Genomic DNA, 21,582 nt, shown 5'->3' on the forward strand with positions numbered 1-21,582 from the left:
GATTTTGTGCTCTATGTCAAGGCTTAACACAGAACACCTCTGCATCTTCAGCAAAGGAATCGAGCGGGGGGGGGGGATGATATGGTGGTTGCACTCATGACTTCAATACTGCACTGAAATTCCACCTATAAATTTCCACAGAAAGATGCTCTAGGGATTCAGTTGTAACTTAAACATTGACTTAGTAAAATTCATGGCACAACCGGATCGCAGTTCCCAGTTTTAAGTGCTAACATGCCACCCAGGGCAATACATTAATCTCTTTTGCAAGGAATATGCCTTGAACTATAAAGATAAATAAGATAATATTTAGTTAGCTCAGAACTGCATCACCCTGAAGCATAACTGTGCTCGGAAGAAACATGTGCCAACTTAGATGCAGATTGTTAATTGATTTAAAATTTAAAAACAAATTCACCAATACATACCCACAGGGATTCAAAATTCAAATGCAAAACCAAACAAGACGCCTTGAAGATAATAATCGACTTATCTTTCTTAACCCTCTTAAGCTAATGTGGACTCCAGTAAGTCTTTTAAATATTTGTAGAACATCCGCCCACCTTTTTTTAGCAAAACTCCCCACTTTTTCAATTTTTTTTTAAAAAAGTTTAACTTACTAAAAGGGGTCTGATTTACTGCCTAAAGTCAATCCCAACATCACTTAAGTAATACTCTCTTTTTTAAAAGAAAGCATTATAAAGCTGGTTGAACTTCAATTCCTACAACATTACCCTCTTCCAAAGGAGTAGATTAAAATAGCTTAGAAAGGAAGAAAGAAGAAATCTGCAAAATGCAGTCCTCCATCTGAAATAATATTTTAATTTCTGTTAAGCTGTTGGCCATATGAATGAATACCTTTAAGACAAAACAAATCAGTGGTATAGTCAGCTGAACTAACAGAAATCAGTCAGCCTTTTCTTTTCGTCCACCGCAGTGGACAGAATAATTATGGCTTGCAAACAGCCACTCACCTTCCCACCTGTGGCAAAGAAGAATTCCCTCCAGCCAATCAGGAATGAAAGCTTGACCAAAAAATATATATTCTTCTTTTAATTTCATTATGATAGATAGGTGTGGGTGGGCAAACAACTTATGTCAGATATCAAGGAAATAAACAACTATCTGACTTTCAGAAGACATCTGAAGGCAGCCTTGTTTAGGGAAGTTTTTAAGGATTGATGTTTTTATTATGTTTTTAGATATGTTGTAAGCTGCCCAGAGGGACTGGGGAAACCTACCCAGATGGAAGGGGTATAAATAATAAAATTGTTGTTGTTGTTGCTGTTGTTGCTGTTGCTGCTGCTGCTGCTGCTGCTCCTGTTAACTTTTGCAATGACTGTATTAATCCTGCCTTCTCCATATTTCTTGGTACAAGCTGGTATAACATGCAGGTGTAGGAAACATCATAGTATAGTGTTCTTGAAAGCACAGCAAACAACGAAGATAAGTTGCTCAAAAGGCAGCAAGAAGCTGGAGGAGGAACTTCCACAATTCAAAATTTGGAACCACCATTGTAAAAGGAGCCAACCAAAGGAGCAGATGTCCTGCCTCTTTGCTTGCCACAGGCTGGTTCTGCATGGTGTGCAGCCAAACCCTTTGCCCAGATTATACGCTCATTGAATGTGGGCACTCCTATACAGGGTCTGAAATGATATTGTTGTTGTTTAGTCGTTTAGTCGTGTCCGACTCTTCGTGACCCCATGGACCAGAGCACGCCAGGCACTCCTGTCTTCCACTGCCTCCCGCAGTTTGGTCAAACTCATGTTCGTAGCTTCGAGGACACTGTCCAACCATCTCGTCCTCTGTCGTCCCCTTCTCCTTATATCCTCAATCTTTCCCAACATCAGGGTCTTTTCCAGGGAGTCTTCTCTTCTCATGAGGTGGCCAAAGTATTGGAGCCTCAGCTTCACGATCTGCCTTCCAGTGAGCACTCAGGGCTGATTTCCTTCAGAATGGAGAGGTTTGATCTTCTTGCAGTCCATGGGACTCTCAAGAGTCTCCTCCAGCACCATAATTCAAAAGCCTCAATTCTTCGGCGATCAGCCTTCTTGATGGTCCAGCTCTCACTTCCATACATCACTACCGGGAAAACCATAGCTTTAACTATACGAACCTTTGTCGGCAAGGTGATGTCTCTGCTTTTTAAGATGCTGTCTGAAATGATATAGTGCACACTTTTTGGGTAGTTCTTGGTATGTCTGACCGTACAAAAGCGTTCAGTGCACTTGTCCCCAAACTATTCCCCTGGGCCTTCCTTAGATTTCTTCTTAGCAGCATCTTCCTTCTTTAAATTCTGCAGGAGCCTTAGCAAAAGTTAGAAGTGGCTTTTCTTAATCACAGAACAGCCAGGAAGCTTTAGCTAAGCCACAAAGAAATCCAAGAAACACAGAAGCTCAGAAATATTACTGCACCCTGTACATCTCTTTGGGCAACACATCTGAGGGAAGCTTTCAGAAAGCTTAAACATGCTATTCTGCCTTTTCTTTTTTTAAGAGTCCAAATTATGTAGCAGACAGGCGGCCCCCCTCCCCCTTTTAGGGAGTGATTAATCATCCTTACAGAAGAATTTACAACTCCTTTCTACACAAATTTGCCAGATTTGACCCAGCTCATTTGTTTTGGCTCTGTTCACTGGGAAACATAAATGCCTGTGGGACAAAGACAGTGATCTCTAATGCCGCAGCTTTCCACCTGAATATGTCTAGATTTAGCTATTGGATTTTGCTCTGTTGAGAGCATTATGGAGCAACTGGACACCAAGCCTTTATGCAGCCTGGTGGTATTTCTGCTACTGCCACAACATTGCAAATCAGATGGTCATTTTCTTAGAAGGCAGTCTGGGGACACATGGAGGGAGAGGAGCGGGGACAGAAGCCTGTGAGCTGTGCAATGCAGGTGTTTTGTGTTTTTTCACACATACAGAGGAGCCAGGAAAGGACAGTTTATAGGGGGACAGGATAGGTCAACAACCAATTGCAGTAGGGAAGGAGCAGAGGAAAAAGCCACTACAGTTTCTGTATTAGTGTGTTCCCCCAAACAATGCTAATTTGAACATTGCTAAAACCTGCTCTCTTAGTTACTGGAGATGGTCAATGCATGGCTCAACATTCATTTTAAAGCAGCCGACTCTTCTGCTTGTCAAAGAAAAAGGAAAAAAAAAACTCTAGCAAAGCAACTTTGGGGTGGGTGGAATGACAGCCGGTGGAAAACACCATCGATAGACAACCTTCAAGGCCATGGTGCACTTAGGACAATTTTCTACAGCCACCCAGTTCTTTGGTATAGGAGGTGTCTTATGCAACGAACAGGTTAGTTGTTAGCATTCAGGTCACACCCACACCATATATTTAAAGCACTCTAATACCACGGAATCATAGAATTTTAGAGTTGGAAGGGAACCCAAGTGTCATCTAGTCCAACCCCCTTGTAATGAAGGGAAAAAATGCTACAAAAAGACAGTTGGATATAAAAATGTTACATTAGTACCAAGTTACAATATACATAAATTAGTTACATTTATAAAAATGTTACATGAATACCAAGTTACTGACTTGCTATTAATGTAACATTTTTTATATCTAACTGTGTATTTTTGTAATATTTTGTTTAAGTTGCCTGTTGTTGCTCTTCAGTGTTTTGTACACTGCTTAGAGATATTTTTTAAAAATATATTAAGTGGTATAGAAATAAAATAATCTCTCAATCAAGGTCAGATTACTGCAACACTTTGCGGCTGCCTCTGAAGATGGTTTGGAAACTTCAGCTGGTTTATATTTCCATGGCCAGGCTGCTCAATGGCACAAGATGACAATCCTGGCCGGACTGCATTAGCTGCCCAATTCAAAGTGCTGGTTTTGACCTCTAAAGCCTTAAATGGCTCAAGACCGCAATACCGCAAGGACTCATATGAACCAACCCGGACCCTGGAATCATAATCAGATGCCCTTTTTCGTGTGCCTCCTCCACAAGAGGTGCGGAGGACAATAACAGGCCTTTTCTGCGGTGGCTCCCCACTTGTGGAATGCTCTCCCCCAGAAGGGTCACCTGGAGGCTTCATTACATATCTTTAGGCGCCAAGCGAAAACATTTCTCTTCTCTCAGGCATTTGGCTAACTGTGGTCTTTTAAACTGTATGTCCACACACAGTAATCAGAAGTCTTAGGGGGAAGCCATGACTGTTAAAGCAGGATAAGAGTGCTAGTCTCTCGAATGGTAAGTAACCATCAGATCTGCAACCTTAATGATGAGTAGTAATTCAAACTTTTACAGGAATAAGAGACCAGTTAGCTCCACTGCTGATGTACCCTGGCGGGGGTCAAAAGGTTCTCTGGGTTTTTTTTTTAAAAAAATCTCTTATAACCTCTAGTTACATTTAAAACTCCTTGCTTTCTCCTAAATTTATGGATTCTGAAGACTGAAGCAGCAACATTAAGAGCTAAGGGAGAGCGAAGGGAAATGAAACAATATATTCTTCCATCCCCAAGAATGTGCACGATTGTCTGCCAGTGGCAAAACAGGAGAAATGCTTTGGCCGGCCAAAGTTATGCAACCTCTAAAGACCTGGACCTAGACAATTTACCAACAGATGTAGCTATAAAAGGCCCCATTATAGCATCGTGTACAGTAACAATGCGTTCATTCAAATTCCCTCTCCTCCTCTGAAGGTTTATTTTTAAAACCTCGTTGCTGAGGAGGGGAGAGGGGAGAAAACAGGCCATAATGGCTGCAAAGGACTATAAATCTCTTGTTCAAAGAGAGCCTTGCTCAGCATTATCCTGATAAGATAAATATGGATAATGGTCTGCTATGCTTTTGGTTTACTTAAAAAAAAAAGTGTGGGGGGGGGGGACACAGCCAGAACAGAGGAAAGTCTCAAAGTAAGGGAAAGGAAGCTATTCTTGAGAGAAGCCGTTACCCAAAAAGGAGAAATCCCTGGAGAAAAAAGGAGGAATACACATGTAAAAAACAAGCAAATGAATGGAATTGTCAGAGATGTCCTTGGTTGGGATTCACACAAAGTGCTCCTCTCTATGGCAAAGAATGGGGAAGTTCTTATTGCATGCCATGCACATACCAGAATTCCAAAATCTCAAAAAAACAAAACAAAAAACACCAGTGATTTGTATTAAGATGGATCGTGCATGAAGTGGCTATGAGACAATGTTGGAATGAACCAAACTTCTGATCGATGTATCAAGTTAAATGATCTCCTTCTATTGGATGCATTGCAGTTATCTGAAGGGAAACCCCTGTGTGATAGGTATGCATATGTTTACATCTTTATCTTTTTGCTGGTCTTTGACCGTATTAAAGTTTACTTACTTACTACATCTTTATCTTAAACAGGGGAGAACCCTGTTTCTGAACTTTTTGTCAGTATATAGAGCATTCTAGGATTCAATTTTCTACCCTCACAATTCTGTGCTGTGTTAGAAGATTTAGTGCCAATATGCTTGCCAGCCACTCCTATGATGCCTGTGGAATGCCTCAGAAAGTATCCCTTCAAAACTCATAATGCAAGAGAGAATGACCTTATTGCCAAGTTCCCATTTGCACCGACATGGCCTCTCCTAGGTTGAACACACCTTCTTAAACATGTCTGCATTTTAAGGTCCTCTCTTATCTAATTTCATCCTAGCATATTTCTTAATATTTTATATACACTAGAAATGGTTTGCAGTCTCATTTAAAAGATTCTAAATTTGTATATTTATCGGTGCCATCAATTTTGCCATCAATGTGTATTCCAAGATTTCCACCAAAAATTCTTCCTTTGAGGGTCTTCTCTCCTCCTTCCATTTCTGAGCGAAGAGAATACTTGCCACTCTAGTCACATACAGTACATAAATACCACTGAGGCTTTCTTTGGGATTTTGCTGTGGTATCCTCTTCTTAAAGAAGTAGGTGCAAGTTCCCTCAAGGATGATCTATCTAATTTGATCTAGGGGTTTCCTAACACCCACACACCTCTTCCCCCATGTGATTATCAGGCAGGTTCCAAGCATACGAAGCTCTTCCCAATAAGCCTCCCCATTATGTTTCCCCCTCACCCTCCCTGTCAAGTATCTCGCTTGCAAATCGACTGGAAACAGAAAATGGCAAAGCTCAGCACATCCATCATTTCTTTTCTTTTCCAACCTGCTTGTTAAATTATGGCACTTGGATTGGTAAGCCATCTTTCCTCAGCTGTGAGGAAATGTTAAAAAGGGAAAGTAAAATCCAAGACTGCCAAGAGAATAGGAAGGCATGAGGTCATAAAACAAGGAAAGTGAGGAAAGGGTAGGGTGGCTGGGTTAATGCCCAGTCTATATGGCTAAGTGAGGGCCCTTGGGTTGGGTTGGAATTAAACTAAGAACGATCTATTCCACAGAATTCATATTCTTTTATTCTTTTAAAGTCCTGCCTTTTACCACAAGTGCAAGAATTGCTCTGCTCTGATTGAAATTGTGTGTGTGTGTGTGTGTGTGTGTGCGTGTGTGTGTGTGTGCGCGCGCGCTTTCTGGCAAAAAGGGTCACTTGTGACTGGATTTAGTCCTGCACTATGACAAAGAGTTCTTTCTTAATGCAGTTTAATAGCCACACAACTGCCATGGGGGTTTGGGTTAGGAATGGACTCAGTTTTTTTTGCTAGATACAGTAGTTTGAAAGGCCCATTTAAATAATGACAGAGCGCTTTATTCTGCTGCACTGTGACTAAGTTTTATTAATGAGAGAAATACATACCTATATTATTATAACACAAGTTTACGTTCGTGGTGCTGGTGCTGGAAGCACAGCACAAAACTTTGTTTTCAGGAAATTAAAGCTTTGCTTTCACTTACCCACATATGACACACACACACACACGCTCACACACACACACCCAAAAAAGAGGGGAAACAGCAGCTTTAATAAAACTTTCCAAAACCATGGCAACAGTAAAGTTGTGTGAATTATTCTGTTTCTATATAATGCATTGCAGAAGTTATGCTAATTGATGAGTCCATCACCTGTCTGATCCCTGATAATGGTCAGCACCTGGTATTTTATGATGAAGTGCAAGATCCTGGAAGGATGCAAGCAGAATCCAAACCTAAGAGCTGGATATTGGTTTTTAGCAGGCTATCCATCATCAAAACTGTTAGCATCCAACTTCTTCCCAGTAACCTTCTCTACCTTTGTGGCTCCACTCCAACATTTTGCTATGGCTTTGGTTCTATTCCAAAAACTTGTCAGAAGAAATGCATGTTCCACCAAAGAACGTATTCCATGTAACATGTCTGACCCCTGTTCCAATCTAAGAGGGTGATTGAAAAACTGCCTTGAAGTGGAGAGAACACTTGTCCAAAAAGCCTCCATGTCTTTATGAGCCCTCATAAGTACTTAAAGGTAAAGGTAAAGGGACCCCTGACTGTGGGGTTGCGGCGCTCATCTCGCTTTACTGGCCAAGGGAGCCAGCGTGCAGCTTCTGGGTCATGTGGCCAGCATGACTTAGCTGCTTCTGGCAAACCAGAGCAGCACATGGAAATGCCCTTTACCTTCCCGCTGGAGCAGTACCTATTTATCTACTTGCACTTTGAGGTGCTATCGAACTGCTAGGTTGGCAGGAGCAGGGACCGAACAATGGGAGCTCACCCTGTCACGGGGATTCGAACCGCCGACCTTCTGATCAGCAAGCCCTAAGCTCTGTGGTTTAACCCACAGCGCCACCCGTGTCGCTTAGTACTTAGGACCTAGGTATAACAACAACAACAACAACAACAACAACAACAACAACAACAACAACAACAACAAAGATAAGGGACCCCTGGATGGTTAAGTCCACTCAAAGGCGATTATGGCGTGCGGTGCTCATCTCACTTTCAGGCCGAGGGAGCCAGCGTTTGTCCACAGACAACTTTCTGGGTCATGTGGCCAGCATGACTAAACAGCTTCTGGCACAACAGAACATCATGACGGAAACCAAGCGCATGGAAACACTGCTTAACTTCCCACTACAGTGTTACCTATTTATCTACTTGCACTGGCATGCTTTTGAGCTTATTATCTATATGCTGCCCATCTGACTGGGTTGCCCCAGCAACTCTGAGCGGCTTCCAACAGAATATTAAAAACTTAAAAATGTCTGGTTGACCGAAAGCAGTTTATGTGCTTCTTTATTAAACGTATACTTACCAAGCTAAATGTTGCCCAATCACAAAAATAGCAGTTTTGAATTCCTCACACCCAACAACATATTCTTAAGACCCCTCACCGAAGAAATGTGCAAAAATTAATTCCCTAAAATGACAATCCCTAACACCCCCCCGGACCCCACCCACATCTCCTCCCAGTGAGGCCAACATCACAGTCCTTTTAGCACCAGTTTAAGATGACTCACAGATATATCATGGGATGCGACTGGCAGATTTCAGAAGGCTGGCATCATGCTAATTTCTGAAGATGCCCTCTTGGGCAGAGGGTAGTGTGGTTTTAGAATATGATGGCTATTGCTGTTGCTTTCTTTTTATTTTAAACTTTTATGCATTTTTGTCTGCTGAGCCCCTCACCCTTTTTACAACAAAGGCGCCTTAAGAAATTTAAGAAAGCTGGGGAAACAGTTAAAATGTGTGTGTGCCTCCAGCTTTTGCTTTCCATGAGGCTCCCTTTCCCCCGCAACAAAGGCTTTTTCTCTGTAGGGAAGTTAGCTTCTCCTGCACCTGCGTTTTACAGCTCTACCCAAGCTCTCTCGCTCGACCCAGTGCCGATTGTACGTCTTGAGTTTTTACTGCCAATCTGCAGGGTAAGGTGTGTGTGTGTATGAGGGGGGCTCCCTATCAAAGCAGCCCTTCCACTTCCTCCGTGTGGGCTGTTGTAGAATTCAGGAATTCAAGCTAGGGTTTGATGTAAAGCGCTCCGCCATCATATGGTTCCTTTTAATCAGTCCCACGAGGCAGAGGCATTTCGAGAAGGGTAAATCAGCTCATTTACAGACATGGCTTGCCCTTCTCTTTACCTTCCTTTCTGGAAGGCAGCCAGTGGCCGACTCATTCCTCTGTTCACATCTGGAGAGAACGCTGCCTGCATTCCACAGGTTAAAAGTGCTCAATTGGGCCATTCAGGGGCAGCTGCTTGGTGCGAGTGCAGTTTATTTCCTGCATTTGTGATTGCACACTCCCGACTTCGCACGTGAAGCAGAATGCCAGCGCCTGAAGAGTGGACAAGAGAAGAGAGGACCAGATATTTTGGGCACCACACAACCATTCTTTCCAGTTCCTATGAGCACACACACACACCCCAGGACAATGAGAACATGAGCACCGCCTTTCAGTTTCATACAACTTTGTACAATTCAACACTGTAACACGTTAGGGGCTTTGTGGCAGCAAGAACGGCCCCTGCCTGCTAATCACTCATCCATTCTGAGTTGATGCTTGTCATTGACCGAATTTCTTTCCTACTGATAATGTTGGTTTGCTACTCAGAATCTGGATCAAATTTCCTGATATACTGTACAGCAGAGGGGTCCAACAGATCAATTCATTTACTCTGGAATATTTCTAGAGAGACTTTGACACCACCTCCTATCCCTAATGTTATTTATTCGTCTTCCTTTATAATAGGGAACTAAGAAGTAAGAGAACAAATCAAAACCCTATTTGCAAGCATAGGAAGAGCAGCTTTGAATAAAATTATCTAATGAAATGGCATGTGATCCTCTTAGCAGGACAAGGAATGATCAAGCTAGTCTGGGAACAGCGAAGGAGAAATTCAACACAGAAATAACGCAGTGGAAAAATGAGAACACTTGGTGGCAGCAAAGAAACATCAAAGAAATACAAGATGTCAAAAGCAGCCTTTTTGGTCCATAAAGGGGGGGGGGGGCTGCAAAATCCACAATTCAGCAATACATTTCTTGGGACAAACTCCCATGTCCCTAAAATGTGAAAAGTTTGCTACTTCAACGATTTTCATCGGGCAAGATCCGACACAAAGAGCAAGGACAAGAAAACACTTAAAAAGGAACTACCAAAATAGAGGTTTCTGTACTTTTCAGCCTGTAATTTCCATCTCAGGACCGAGTCTACAAACTGACCTGGTGGCTACAAGGCAGGACTAATTTTTATACTTTCTCGCCTCTCACTCGGTGCTTTGTGTAACCTCTTGCCAGATGAAGATCTAAAGCTTGCTACTCTTTTTTTAATTGTTCCAGTAAAGGAATTGCAGATAAAAGTGTCAAACACCAAAACCTTTATAGGGAAACAACACTCCAAGCAGGACCAAACTCCCACAAGCTCTAAAACAGAGTTGGTCCTTGTAACCTTTTTATGAGCGGGTCTTAAAAGAACACACTGAAAATACCACAGGTGAGCTGAGAACTCTGGCAGGAGTGTTCTTTGGGACCCTGAATATTACATCCAGGATCAGAGGAAGGCTGAATGCCAGCTGCTGAACTTCAGCCACTCGGAAACATAGGTAGAAGAAAGTAACCGGGCTCATGTCTTGTCTCTGGGCTCCCCGTGGGAGTTGGTCCCTGCTAGAACAGAATGCTAGTCTAGATACTATAGGTCTTTGGTTTGATCCAGCTGGGTTCTTCCTGGCTTCCTATTAGTTAACAGCTTGCTTTTGCTACTACTCCTAGGCAGCTCAGTCTCTCAGGATCAGCACCTGTCTTTCACTAGCTGAATCTGCCCTTCTCCAGTTGGCTGTGGACATTGAACTGCAAAATTAAATAGCTAGTGGACCAGAATCCTTTACAGCACTGCTCACAAAGCTGCTCCAAAGTGCCCTGTGCTAACGGAACCAGCTGCAGAAATGCTAATGTCAACATAAGCCGCAAGCAGCTTTCTTCTTCCGCAGAGGGGGGGAAATAAAACAAAGGCAGGTGAGCTAGCAAGAAGCTCCCTCACTGTACCCATCAGTAAAGGTAAAGGGGCCCCTGACCATCAGGTCCAGTCGTGTCCGACTCTGGGGTTGCGGCGCTCATCTCGCTCTATAGGCCGAGGGAGCCGGCGTTTGTCCGCAGACAGCTTCCGGGTCATGCGGCCAGCATGACAAAGCTGCTTCTGGCGAACCAGAACAGCACACAGAAACGCCGTTTACCTTCCCGCCGGAGCGGTCCCTATTTATCTACTTGCACTTTGATGTGCTTTCGAACTGCTAGGTGGGCAGGAGCTGGGACCAAGCAACGGGAGCTCACCCCGTTGCAGGGATTCGAACCGCCGACCTTCTGATCAGCAAGCCCTAGACTCTGTGGATTAACCCACAGCGCCACCTGGGTCCCTGTACCCATCAGTAACATCTGGCAAAAACTGAGAGGTGTGAAACCTAGGGTTGCCAGACTCAATAGTGGGCAGGACTTCTGTGCCTTTAATTGCCCTGCTCTCTTTTGAGTCTGGAAACCTTAAAGAGAAACCAGCAGACCCTTTGTTTAATTTCCAAGCAAAGGGGCTGCTGGTTTCTCTTTAAGGTTTCCAGACTGAAAAGAGAGCAGGGCAATTGAAGGCACAGAAGTCCTGTCCTCTATTGAGTCTGGCAACCCTAGTGAAACCACTGTTGGAGCCCAGCAGCAGAGTGGGGAACAGGGGAACAAAGAACCTCAAACACCTAGCGGTGCCCTGGATAGGTAAGAATGACAGAACAGAGTTTTTCTCAAAGCAAATGAACGAGACAAGGACTGATCGGAAATCAGAATGTGTGACTCCAGAGCAGGATAGGAAATACACAGACACTCCCCAAAGTGCTACTCTATGAAAACCTCAGCTTTTAGTATTCAAGAAGTGCATTTTACCTCTGCATAGCTTTGCAGCTGGTTCATTCATGATCTCTGTGAATTAGAAGACAAGTACGAGTACACTATTTGTACTCTTTGGGTTTCAAGCACTACATTTGAAGTCTTCCAGTTTCAAAGGCAACCTCACGGTTTACAGAACAGATTCACGCTCTTCAACAATTGGATAAGGCAAAACTGTGAGCAAGGAATTGCTCTTCGAGGTCTTCAAAGGGTCCCCACCCCACCCCCCCAAAATACTCTGATTTGGACAGCGAGGCCAAAGCTCGTACTAAACTTGTTAGTATTTAAGGAGCCACGAGGCTCTTTGTTCTTTCTTCTGCTAAAGACCAACACACCTAAACCTCTGGGAATTAAATATCTTGACTGCCCCAGATGCCCGGATGATCCCAGCCAGAAGTCAGTGATTATTTATTGGTGTTTCTTTATTCAGATGGATCAATGTTATATACAAATCACAACAATGAAACCTGAGGTGGCAAGCAGGCAGCATTACTCACAAAGCGTTACCTAGGCAGCAAAAAGTTCCATTATGCATAAGATGCTTTCAGATATTTTTGCCTCATCGTGCTGCCAACTACCCTTGAGTGACAAATATACAGTGCTGCCGTGCTTTCACACAGAGGCATAAAAGATCAGAGGCTGCTGTGCTGTTTTCAGCTGTCAGTTGCCCACAGTAACAGCTGCTGGGATGTTCATCCCTAACTAATACTTCTGATTTCCTCTCCTGCGCAGGAAGTGCCTTCAGACACAAGCTACCCAGGTGGTAAAGGAATTACATCCAAGCAACCACTACAAATAAATTGGTGAGGTCAGAGTCCAGGGCACTGTGAGGTACTTAAAGGATTTGGAGCACAGGCCCGTGACAGAAACTTGTATGCACTGATTTCCACGTATGGGTGCCTCTGGACAAATTAAGATGATGAGTGATGGGAGTCTCAGGCACCCTGTAAGCAAAGCAAAGCAAAGCAAAGCAAGAGCAAAGCAAAGCAAAGCAAAGCAAAGCAAAGCAAAGCAAAACAAAGCAAAGCAAAACAACTTTAAATTGGAGGCAAAGGAGTCTCTGAACCTCCCTGCCCCACAATTCCCCCTGATGAAGTTACTGGAATACCACTTCTTGATCTACCAAGACTATAGCATAAAGGAAATGCAGCATTTGAAAACAGAAAGAGAAATTATAAGATTCTAAAGCCACATCAGACCACTGGGACATGGGATCTAGGAGTTCTGACCTTGTGAATCCTGTCAATTCTCTGAGCTAGAATGAAAGAGAGCGCATGCGTCAAAAGCGTGAGCTCAGATAACTCTCTGATTCCGTTTCCCCACCCCTAATATTTAGTGCTTCTCTCCCTCCTGCTCCACTCTCCTTCTCTCTTAACAATTTAAACTGGTTGGCGTTTCCCTACTGTCTAGGTGAAGCTGCAGCTTCTTGTCTAGCAGCCTTTTCAGAATTTGAAGAAAATAATAATAAAATAGAAAAATTCCTTCCAGTAGCACCTTAGAGACCAACTAAGTTTGTCATTGGTATGAGCTTTTGTGTGCATGCACACTTCTTCAGATATACTGAAACAGAAGTCACCAGACCCTTATGTATAGTGGGAGGCACGGCTACCTACCTGTAACAAGAAAATAATAGTAAGACAGGTGTCCTTCATGCCTGTATGGAAGAATGAACCTGGAGAGTTTTGCACTCCAGCTTCCTCCTGCTTGACCACACAACCAAGCAGCAAGAGGCAATCTTGCTAAAACAGAGCAGGAACAAAACTAGATAGAATTACTGTTTCCTTAAAGTAAACCACAAGGGGGCAGCTCCATCATTCCTAGACTTCAAAGGATACTTCCTAGGTGAGGTGATGGGAATACTTAACTCCCTTGGTTTTACCTCTCCTCTACATCTAAAGCAAGAGTACAAATAGGCAGTTCGGCATGCTATTTGCCACTAGAAGGCAACATGATGCAACACATATCACCTCCCACAAACAAGTAAAAAATGCACTTAAATGTGAATGCTTGGCTTTTGTTATAACCACATGCAGGTACAACTATTTCTAGGACTAACTGAGCCATACATACATGCATGCATACATACATAATTTTATTTGTATGCTGCCTTTCCAGTTCAAACCATGCTCAACATGAAAAAAATGTGTAACTGCAATGTAACAAAGGCAGTCATAAACAATAAATAAAACATTAAAAATGCAGAACCAAACAGAACATTTTCCACATAAATCGCAGCAAGATACAAAATACAAGATAAAAAGAAAGCCATAACAACCCCACCCACCCAAATAAAAAACATCAAACAACACCCCAGCCCAAAGGCCTGTTCAGCAGCCTCAGCTATTATAGCTGGAGTCAGTCAGGGCCCCGCCCACCCAGGCCAAGTGGAAAATGGCCTCCAAGAAAGAGTGCAGGTCTTCCAAGACTCACAGCCAAGATGGTTTCTCTCTTTCTCTCATTCTAACGGTTGTTAATTCTGTTTTCAAGTTCATTCCCACTCCCCTCCAGCCAACACTCAGAACTGCTGAGGTGCATATGGGTACGATTTCACATATTCAACATAATTTGTTATGTTGAAGAGGCAAAGCATGCAGAAGGGGCTATGGGCCCTCACCTCTTTTTGTTAGTGTGGAGAAGCCTTTGCACATAGATTCTTATGTGTCACAAGCAACCCTGAATCCCAGAACTCTGGTTGTGCATGGTTCTGGGCCTGGGGAAGGGAAGTTGTGTAGGCATCTGTTCCCAGTTACCCACATCCACATGGCTAGGACTGGGCAAGAGAAAGATACAGTGCCTTGCCCCTTCAGACAAGCAACATTAAGACCATATAATCTTATGCAATGCAGGAATACACAGCTGTCCCAAATGGGGATCGAACCTGCAACCTTGGCATTATCAACACCACACACTAACCAACTGTGCTATCCACATGAGTCTGCAATTCTAAGCAGAGGAGGTGTATACATATAGGAAACGTGTAAAGATTCACACTGGGACAAGCGAGGGACACAACTATAATGAAATAAAATGAAATGGACAAGAGAACTGGACTTGCCCTGAGAAACTAGGGGGTGAGAAGAGGAATATGCTGAACACTTGCCATTCACTCTTTTGTGCAATGACCGATTTGCATTTTGCACTTCTCTTCAGGAAACCTTAAAGAACTCTGCCGTTTCCCCCTAGCCTTTTCTCTTGTTCTGATGCCATGTAATGAATGAATGAATGAATGAATGAATGAATGAATACTGAGGTCTACTCCTTCCTTGGGAGAAAAGCAATGACAAACCTAGACAGCATCTTAAAAAGCAGAGACATCACCTTGCCAACAAAGGTCCGTATAGTTAAAGCTATGGTTTTCCCAGTAGTGATGTATGGAAGTGGGAGCTGGACCATAAAGAAGGCTGATCGCCGAAGAATTGATACTTTTAAATTATGGTGCTGGAGGAGACCCTTGAGAGTCCCATGGACTGCAAGAAGATCAAACCTATCCAACCTAAAGGAAATCAGCCCTGAGTGCTCACTGGAAGGACAGATCGTGAAGCTGAGGCTGCAATACTTTGGCCACCTCATGAGAAGAGAAGACTCCCTGGAAAAGACCCTGATGTTGGGAAAGATGGAGGGCACAAGGAGAAGGAGACTACAGAGGATGAGATGGTTGGATAGTGTTCTCAAAGCCACCAACATGAGTCTGACCAAACTGCGGGAGGCAGTGGAAGACAGGAATGCCTGGCGTGCTCTGCTCCATGGGGTCACAAAGAGTCAGACACGACTGAATGACTAAACAACAACAACTCCTTCCTTGATCTCACTGCATAAGGAAGCTGACTAGCAGGAAATGGTAGTGACAGCAGAACCTGCAAAGGAAAGGGGAGTGTATGCTGACCAGAACAGCAATGTCTTCCAGCCCTGATGCTCCCAAAGTACTTGTGGGGAACCTGTGTTGCTGGACTGCAACTCCCAGCATGCCTGACCACTGGCTATGCAAACTGCGGCTAAAGGGAGATGAAGTCCAGCACCATCTGGAGAGATATAATATCAAATTTATATAAGGGATGTATGGTTTAGGGCAGGCATAGGCGGCCCTCCAGATGTTTTTGGCCTACAACTCCCATGATCCCTAGCTAACAGGACCAGTGGTCAGGGATGATGGGAATTGTAGTCCCAAAATATCTGGAGTTTGCCTATGCCTGGTTTAGGGTATTTTTCGTATATTGTACATATTCATATATTGTTTCTTCCTACATACACGTTTTTGTGCCTTTTTCTTTTCTTTTTCTCCTTTTCTTTGCATCACTTTATTTCTTTACAACTGAAACCCTTTTCAATAAAAAAATTTAATACAAAAAAGGGTTGATAACAGGGGATGAATATCCTACAGACTGTTCAGCACTTTGCACAGACAATCAATTAGGGCTCCCCCTCCATTTCCAGCATTATATGCTGCTGTCGCAGAGAAACCCATTTTTTCTGCTTTTCGGATCATTGCCATAAATGCACCTTGCAGGCTCCTCTTTTGAATAATGCTTCCAGAAACCAGACTCCAGCAGCTATTAAAGCTTTCCAGGGTAAGTATTTATTAACTAAGCTCCCCTTAAATTGTTTTTTTTTATTAGAAGACCAGGTTCTTCCAGTCTCCCTATCTCAACTCATTGCAGAACCAATGAATGTTAGATTAAGATAAAGTATCACACTAGGAGGGGGGGGGAGTTTAAGCGCAGCTTAGGCGGTGGAGGGGCGAGTGCTTTTCTTGTATTCAAATGCAAATGCAGCTGGAGAAGAGAAAAAGAAGAAGAAGATTGATATGTATTTTACTCCACCTCCCCAATTTGGCTTTAAAATGAACAAGTACCAGCCCTACAGATAATGCACTTCAATGCTTGCCATCAGTTGGACCTGCTCTTGACTGCGCTCATGAAGCCAGCCAGGAATGAAGCCATGAGCTGCTTGAGGTCATTATCATATTATATCTCTTGGCAGAAAAGCCCTACTCACACCGTGTATTAATAACAGTCTGACAGCATCCCCCCCCCCCACACCCCCATTTAAGCCAACCCCCAAGTGACAAAACCTCTTTGAAATTAAGGCTAATCCTTGATCCTTCTACTAATGTTAGGCAAGGAACTGATAAGATCTGTTAATAAAATTGTTATAATGGCAGGCTTTTAGCTGTGAAGAAATGTTGCAAATAAATGCTGCACATTCATTCATTCATGCATGCATCCATTGCATTGATAACGCCCCCCACCCCCTGCAACATATACAGTATGGCTCTCATCCTGCTCATTTAATCCCCAGAATAGCCCTGTGAGGTAGGTTAGGCTAAGACAGTGGTGGCAAACCTACGACACGCGTGTCAGATGTGACACACAGAGCCTCGGCCCCCCCCCATTTGTTCTCCCACTCCTCCTCACCCTACAGCTTGTCTCAGAGCTACAGCTTGTTAAAACCCGGATCCTTTTTTGTTTTTGTTGCTGCTGCTGCCGGTAGCCAGAGAGGTTAAAGGTTTTTTAACCCTTTCTGTGCTGTTTTTTTCTGGCTCTTTGGCAGACGATGATTGGGTGTAACAGCGTTCATTTTTTCACCCGTTCTGTGCTGGGGTTTTTTGGCGCTTTGGCAGACTATGTCGGTGCTGTGTGTTAGTTCCAGCGAAGGTATCATTCGTCATTTATTTCTGTTCTCTCCCCCCCCCCCCAGATGCTTTAAGGCAGGCATGGCCAAACCTGGCCCTCCAGCTGTTTTGGGATTACAACTCACACCATCCCTAGCTAACAGGGCCAGTGGTCAGGGATGATGGGAACTGTAGTCCCAAACAGCTGGAGGGCCAAGTTTGGCCATGCCTGCTTTAAGGCGCAGTTTCAGTTGGCTACCAAACTGCTCACCAGAGAAACAATGACTCCTCAGGAGAAATATGATTCTCATAAGGAAGTATATCAAGTATGTTCCAGGCACAGAGAGTTGGAATAACCTCTTGGCAGCAATTTCCTGATCTGTGCACTCCTGCCCAGTCACTGAAGCCCCCTAGGTTTAGACTGCCTTTACACCAGGCATAGGCAAACTCCGGCCCTCCAGATGTTTCGGACTACAATTCCCATCATCCCTAGCTAACAGGACCAGTGGTCAGGGATGATGGGAACTGTAGTCCCAAACATCTGGAGGGCCAGAGTTCGCCTATGACTGCTTTAGACCTTGCTTCTTATGCTGCCCCTGTGTTTGGATGTCAGACTGCGATTCTGGTACTGTCCCCTGCTCTGCCTGCCTGTCACCTGAAGCAGGACTACTGCACCAAAAAAGGCACACTGAAATATTGAATTTTAGCACAGAGCCCACATGCATGATCTCTCACCCCTAAACTGAGCTCAGGGATGCCCAGTTTTGATTGGCAACAGAAGCTGGATTTGCCCAGTGCTGATTAATGGGGTCTTATGCGTCATTCACAAACCGCTTCCTGGAGTTCCGCTTGGCAGGTGAGTACGTTCTTGGCAGGAGAAGAATGTGTGAAAAAAGTTCCCTTCAGGTGCTGGTTTTTTGGGTCGTTGTGTAGCTGTTAAGGGCACAAGAGCCCTAAAAACAACCAAAAGGTTACCTAACACCCCAGAAACATGGAGATTCCAAAGCTATTTCTCATTTCCCAGTGAGCAAATCTCTTTCTCAATATGTTTGCAAGTTTGAATATGTGAGATTAAGTGTTTGACGCCTGAAAGCTAGAATACCTGGAAAGAGTCAGAGCTTTTACTTAGTGTCCTCAAGGCTTTGGTATGACTTCCCAGAGGAAGTCTGGTTATGTCCCTCTTTGCCTAGTTTCCAGAAAAAGTGTAAGGCTTATTCATAGAGACACTTTATGAGCAAAACTGAGGAGCTGAATGTGAGCCTGCTGTTTGCAACGCATTGTTTTGTGAATTTACCTCTTGCAGTTGGACTGGAAATTTAGTGGGCTTGTTGCTATGACTTTTTATGAGCTACTTCAGATGATAGAAGAGGCTGCATTTACATTTCTGAAACAAATTAATCAACAAGGAACAAATTACGTCCCCACATTTTGCTCTCTTGCTCATTCACAAATTAACCTAATCAGCAGATATGAACAGCGAAGGAAATGTTTGTGCCTCGGGATAACAGATGCCAATTAAGAACAGATAGTAAAAGTCATGTCAATTTTTCATTCTAAATATCACCAGAACAATCTCACAGCCTTGATGGCAGCAAAACGAGCAATGAAGCAGGAACGAAAGTGCGGAACGGCTTTCGATGTAATGGCTCCTTTGAAGTCTACCTTGCCTAAAGTAATTATTTAAAGCTGGAGAGATTCTTGTTTGCCGTTTTTAAAGTTCTCCTGAGGAGAAAACAACCTGTCTCCATGGCTCCAAAAGATGGTGAGAGAAAGAGAGAGAAAAGGTTGTGAAGACCAATTGTAAAAAAAGTGGTAACACAAAGCCTGGATTCTCAAAGTGTAACAGCAAATCTCCTTTAGAGTGCCCTTGCGGGCCACTGACAGGTAAACCAGGATGTCCTCCTAGAAGTTCCAACTCAATTTTCATGTATATATGGCCCAAGAGATGCAATGCTACCTTTTTATTTTTACCTCAGAGCAATATTTTTCTTACCTAGAAGCATTGGGTAAATATCTGCTCCCTAGTCAAGATTCACTTGCTAAATGCTGCATTACACTGTGTACCCAAAGGCTTTCAATGGGTAACATATTTCTGGAGCTGAAAGAACATGTTAGTAACAGTAAGTTTTTAGTGCCTACACACACACACACACACACACACACACACACACACACACACACACACGTTAATAACTTAACAACTGTGAGAAGTTATGCAAAAGAACAAGGATGATGAAAATTGCTGCTGACAAGCCACTATCTATGTTAGAAGAAATCAAAAAACCCACAGGCACTAGCTCTACCAATACTGTCCTCTATAACCCTACCCCCCTTATCTGAAACTGTAACATCTCACATGCTCATCTCATCAATCAACACAACATCCTGTGCCAGCATCACACAGCTCTAACATCTTTCACACCCAGTTCCAAGACATCTTGTCCCTGGAGTCAGTTTTGCAGAGGACAAAATACATTGGAAGTGAGAACACAGGTCAACCCATAACTAAAAAAAATATCCATCTCAGGAGCTATGACGTTCAACGTGAATTGTTTGGGCAAACTCTTTATTTATATGCACCATGTTCAGCAATTGGTCTTAAGATGACAGCAGTACAGATTTCTGAGACTTCACTCATTTCAATAGGCAAATTAGAGTGTAGATCGTTTTTAAGGTTAGACATAAGCAAGGCTGAAGCAATATTACCTTGACAACACCTGGCATACACGACTATGCTCTGTTGTTTTCCTTTTGTTGATTGCTTAAAGCCCAGCATTGTGCGAGAAAGAAAGTGCATTTCAAGATATGCTTATTACCAAAAGACCGTTATACCCAGCAGACACAGACAAGAGACTCCCAGCCATAAGAATTCTGCTTCCTGGGGATGCTAAGGGCTTATCTTTTCCTGCTCTACAACATCCTTTCTGAGGAGATGTCAACAGAACTGCACACAATATTCATATATTCATAGCATCACATAACAGTGTTATGATATTTGTGATTATGTGAAATTAGGATTGTTATTATTTTGCACTTGGCACTTGCTTAAACTGAATCACATTTGCCTTTTTACTGTCACAGCTCACCTTGATTGCAGCTATCATTTTGAATACCCTTGCATTCCCTTTATGTTAAAATCACATTGAACAATTTGGTATAACCAGCAAACCTCACCAGTCAATGCTAACCCTAAACCAGTTACCCAACCTTGGGTCCCCAGCTGTTTACGGACTAAAACTCCCATCATCCCTAGCTACCAAGACCAGTGGTCAGGGATGGTGGAAATTGTAGTTTGAAAACAGCTGGAGACCCAAGGTTGGGAGATACTGACCTAAACCATTTATGAACAAGCTAAAAAGCACAGGTCCCTATCAGGAGGATCCATAGACCCCTGGTACCAAACTGTATGGGAAACCACTCTGTTAGAAAAAAACATCCAACAAATTGAAAATATCATGGGGACAAACACAGCAAGACACCTTCACTCCTGCGTGGCTCCCCTTTGTCACATATACAGGCCAACAAGACAATGATCTATCCCCTGACTACAAATCAATATGGCGAACAACCCAGCGACACTCCCCTTTCACACAATCAAAACTCACTGCAACCAATTAACAGCAACCTATAATGCCCTGGTCTCTTGCTCCGCCAGCAAAAATAAGACACCTATCCATGCGACGAAAAAGCACCACTCATATACTCTGTAAAGAAGGAAATTTTACAGCAGTGGTGTCCAAACATTTTTTTAAAGAGGGCCAGATTTCATGAAGTGAAGGGCCGTGAGGACCAAAGGGCAAGTTGTTGACCTTTTTTTAAGACTGAAGTTGTTGACCTTTTTATGATTTTACCCCCAAAGTTGTTGAGCTATTTTTAGGATTTAAGTTGTTGAGGTTGTTGAGATATTTTTTTTTAGGATTTTACCCCGGGAAATAAACTGCCACAGAGGCTGGATTAAACTGGCCCCTAAAAAGGATTTTGGGCATGCCTGGTTTACAGTCTCACCCACCCCCTTCCCCTTCTCTATTTTCTCCTCTCTCTTTCCCCCCACTTTTCTTACCCTCACAACCCCACACTGACTACAACAAAAATGTCTCGAATTGACTGTAGTTGAGCTGTAAGAAAGACTCTACGATCTGAAAACAGAGACACTGAATATACTCTTGCTACTTATGGAAAATCCTATGGAGGGGGGCCCACACTTTCTACATCCCTCCTT

General features: G+C 43.3%; 1 protein-coding gene across 4 annotated transcripts in view; it reads right to left on the reverse strand.

Moving 5' to 3' along the window:
- Window positions 1–21,582, reverse strand: part of SLC39A11 (solute carrier family 39 member 11) — a 265,410-nt gene that overhangs the window by 24,909 nt on the left and 218,919 nt on the right. The window lies entirely within an intron of this gene.

The sequence above is a fragment of the Zootoca vivipara genome, chromosome 2, assembly GCF_965207765.1.
Source record: "Zootoca vivipara chromosome 2, rZooViv2.hap1.1, whole genome shotgun sequence".
NCBI classification, from domain to species: domain Eukaryota; kingdom Metazoa; phylum Chordata; class Lepidosauria; order Squamata; family Lacertidae; genus Zootoca; species Zootoca vivipara.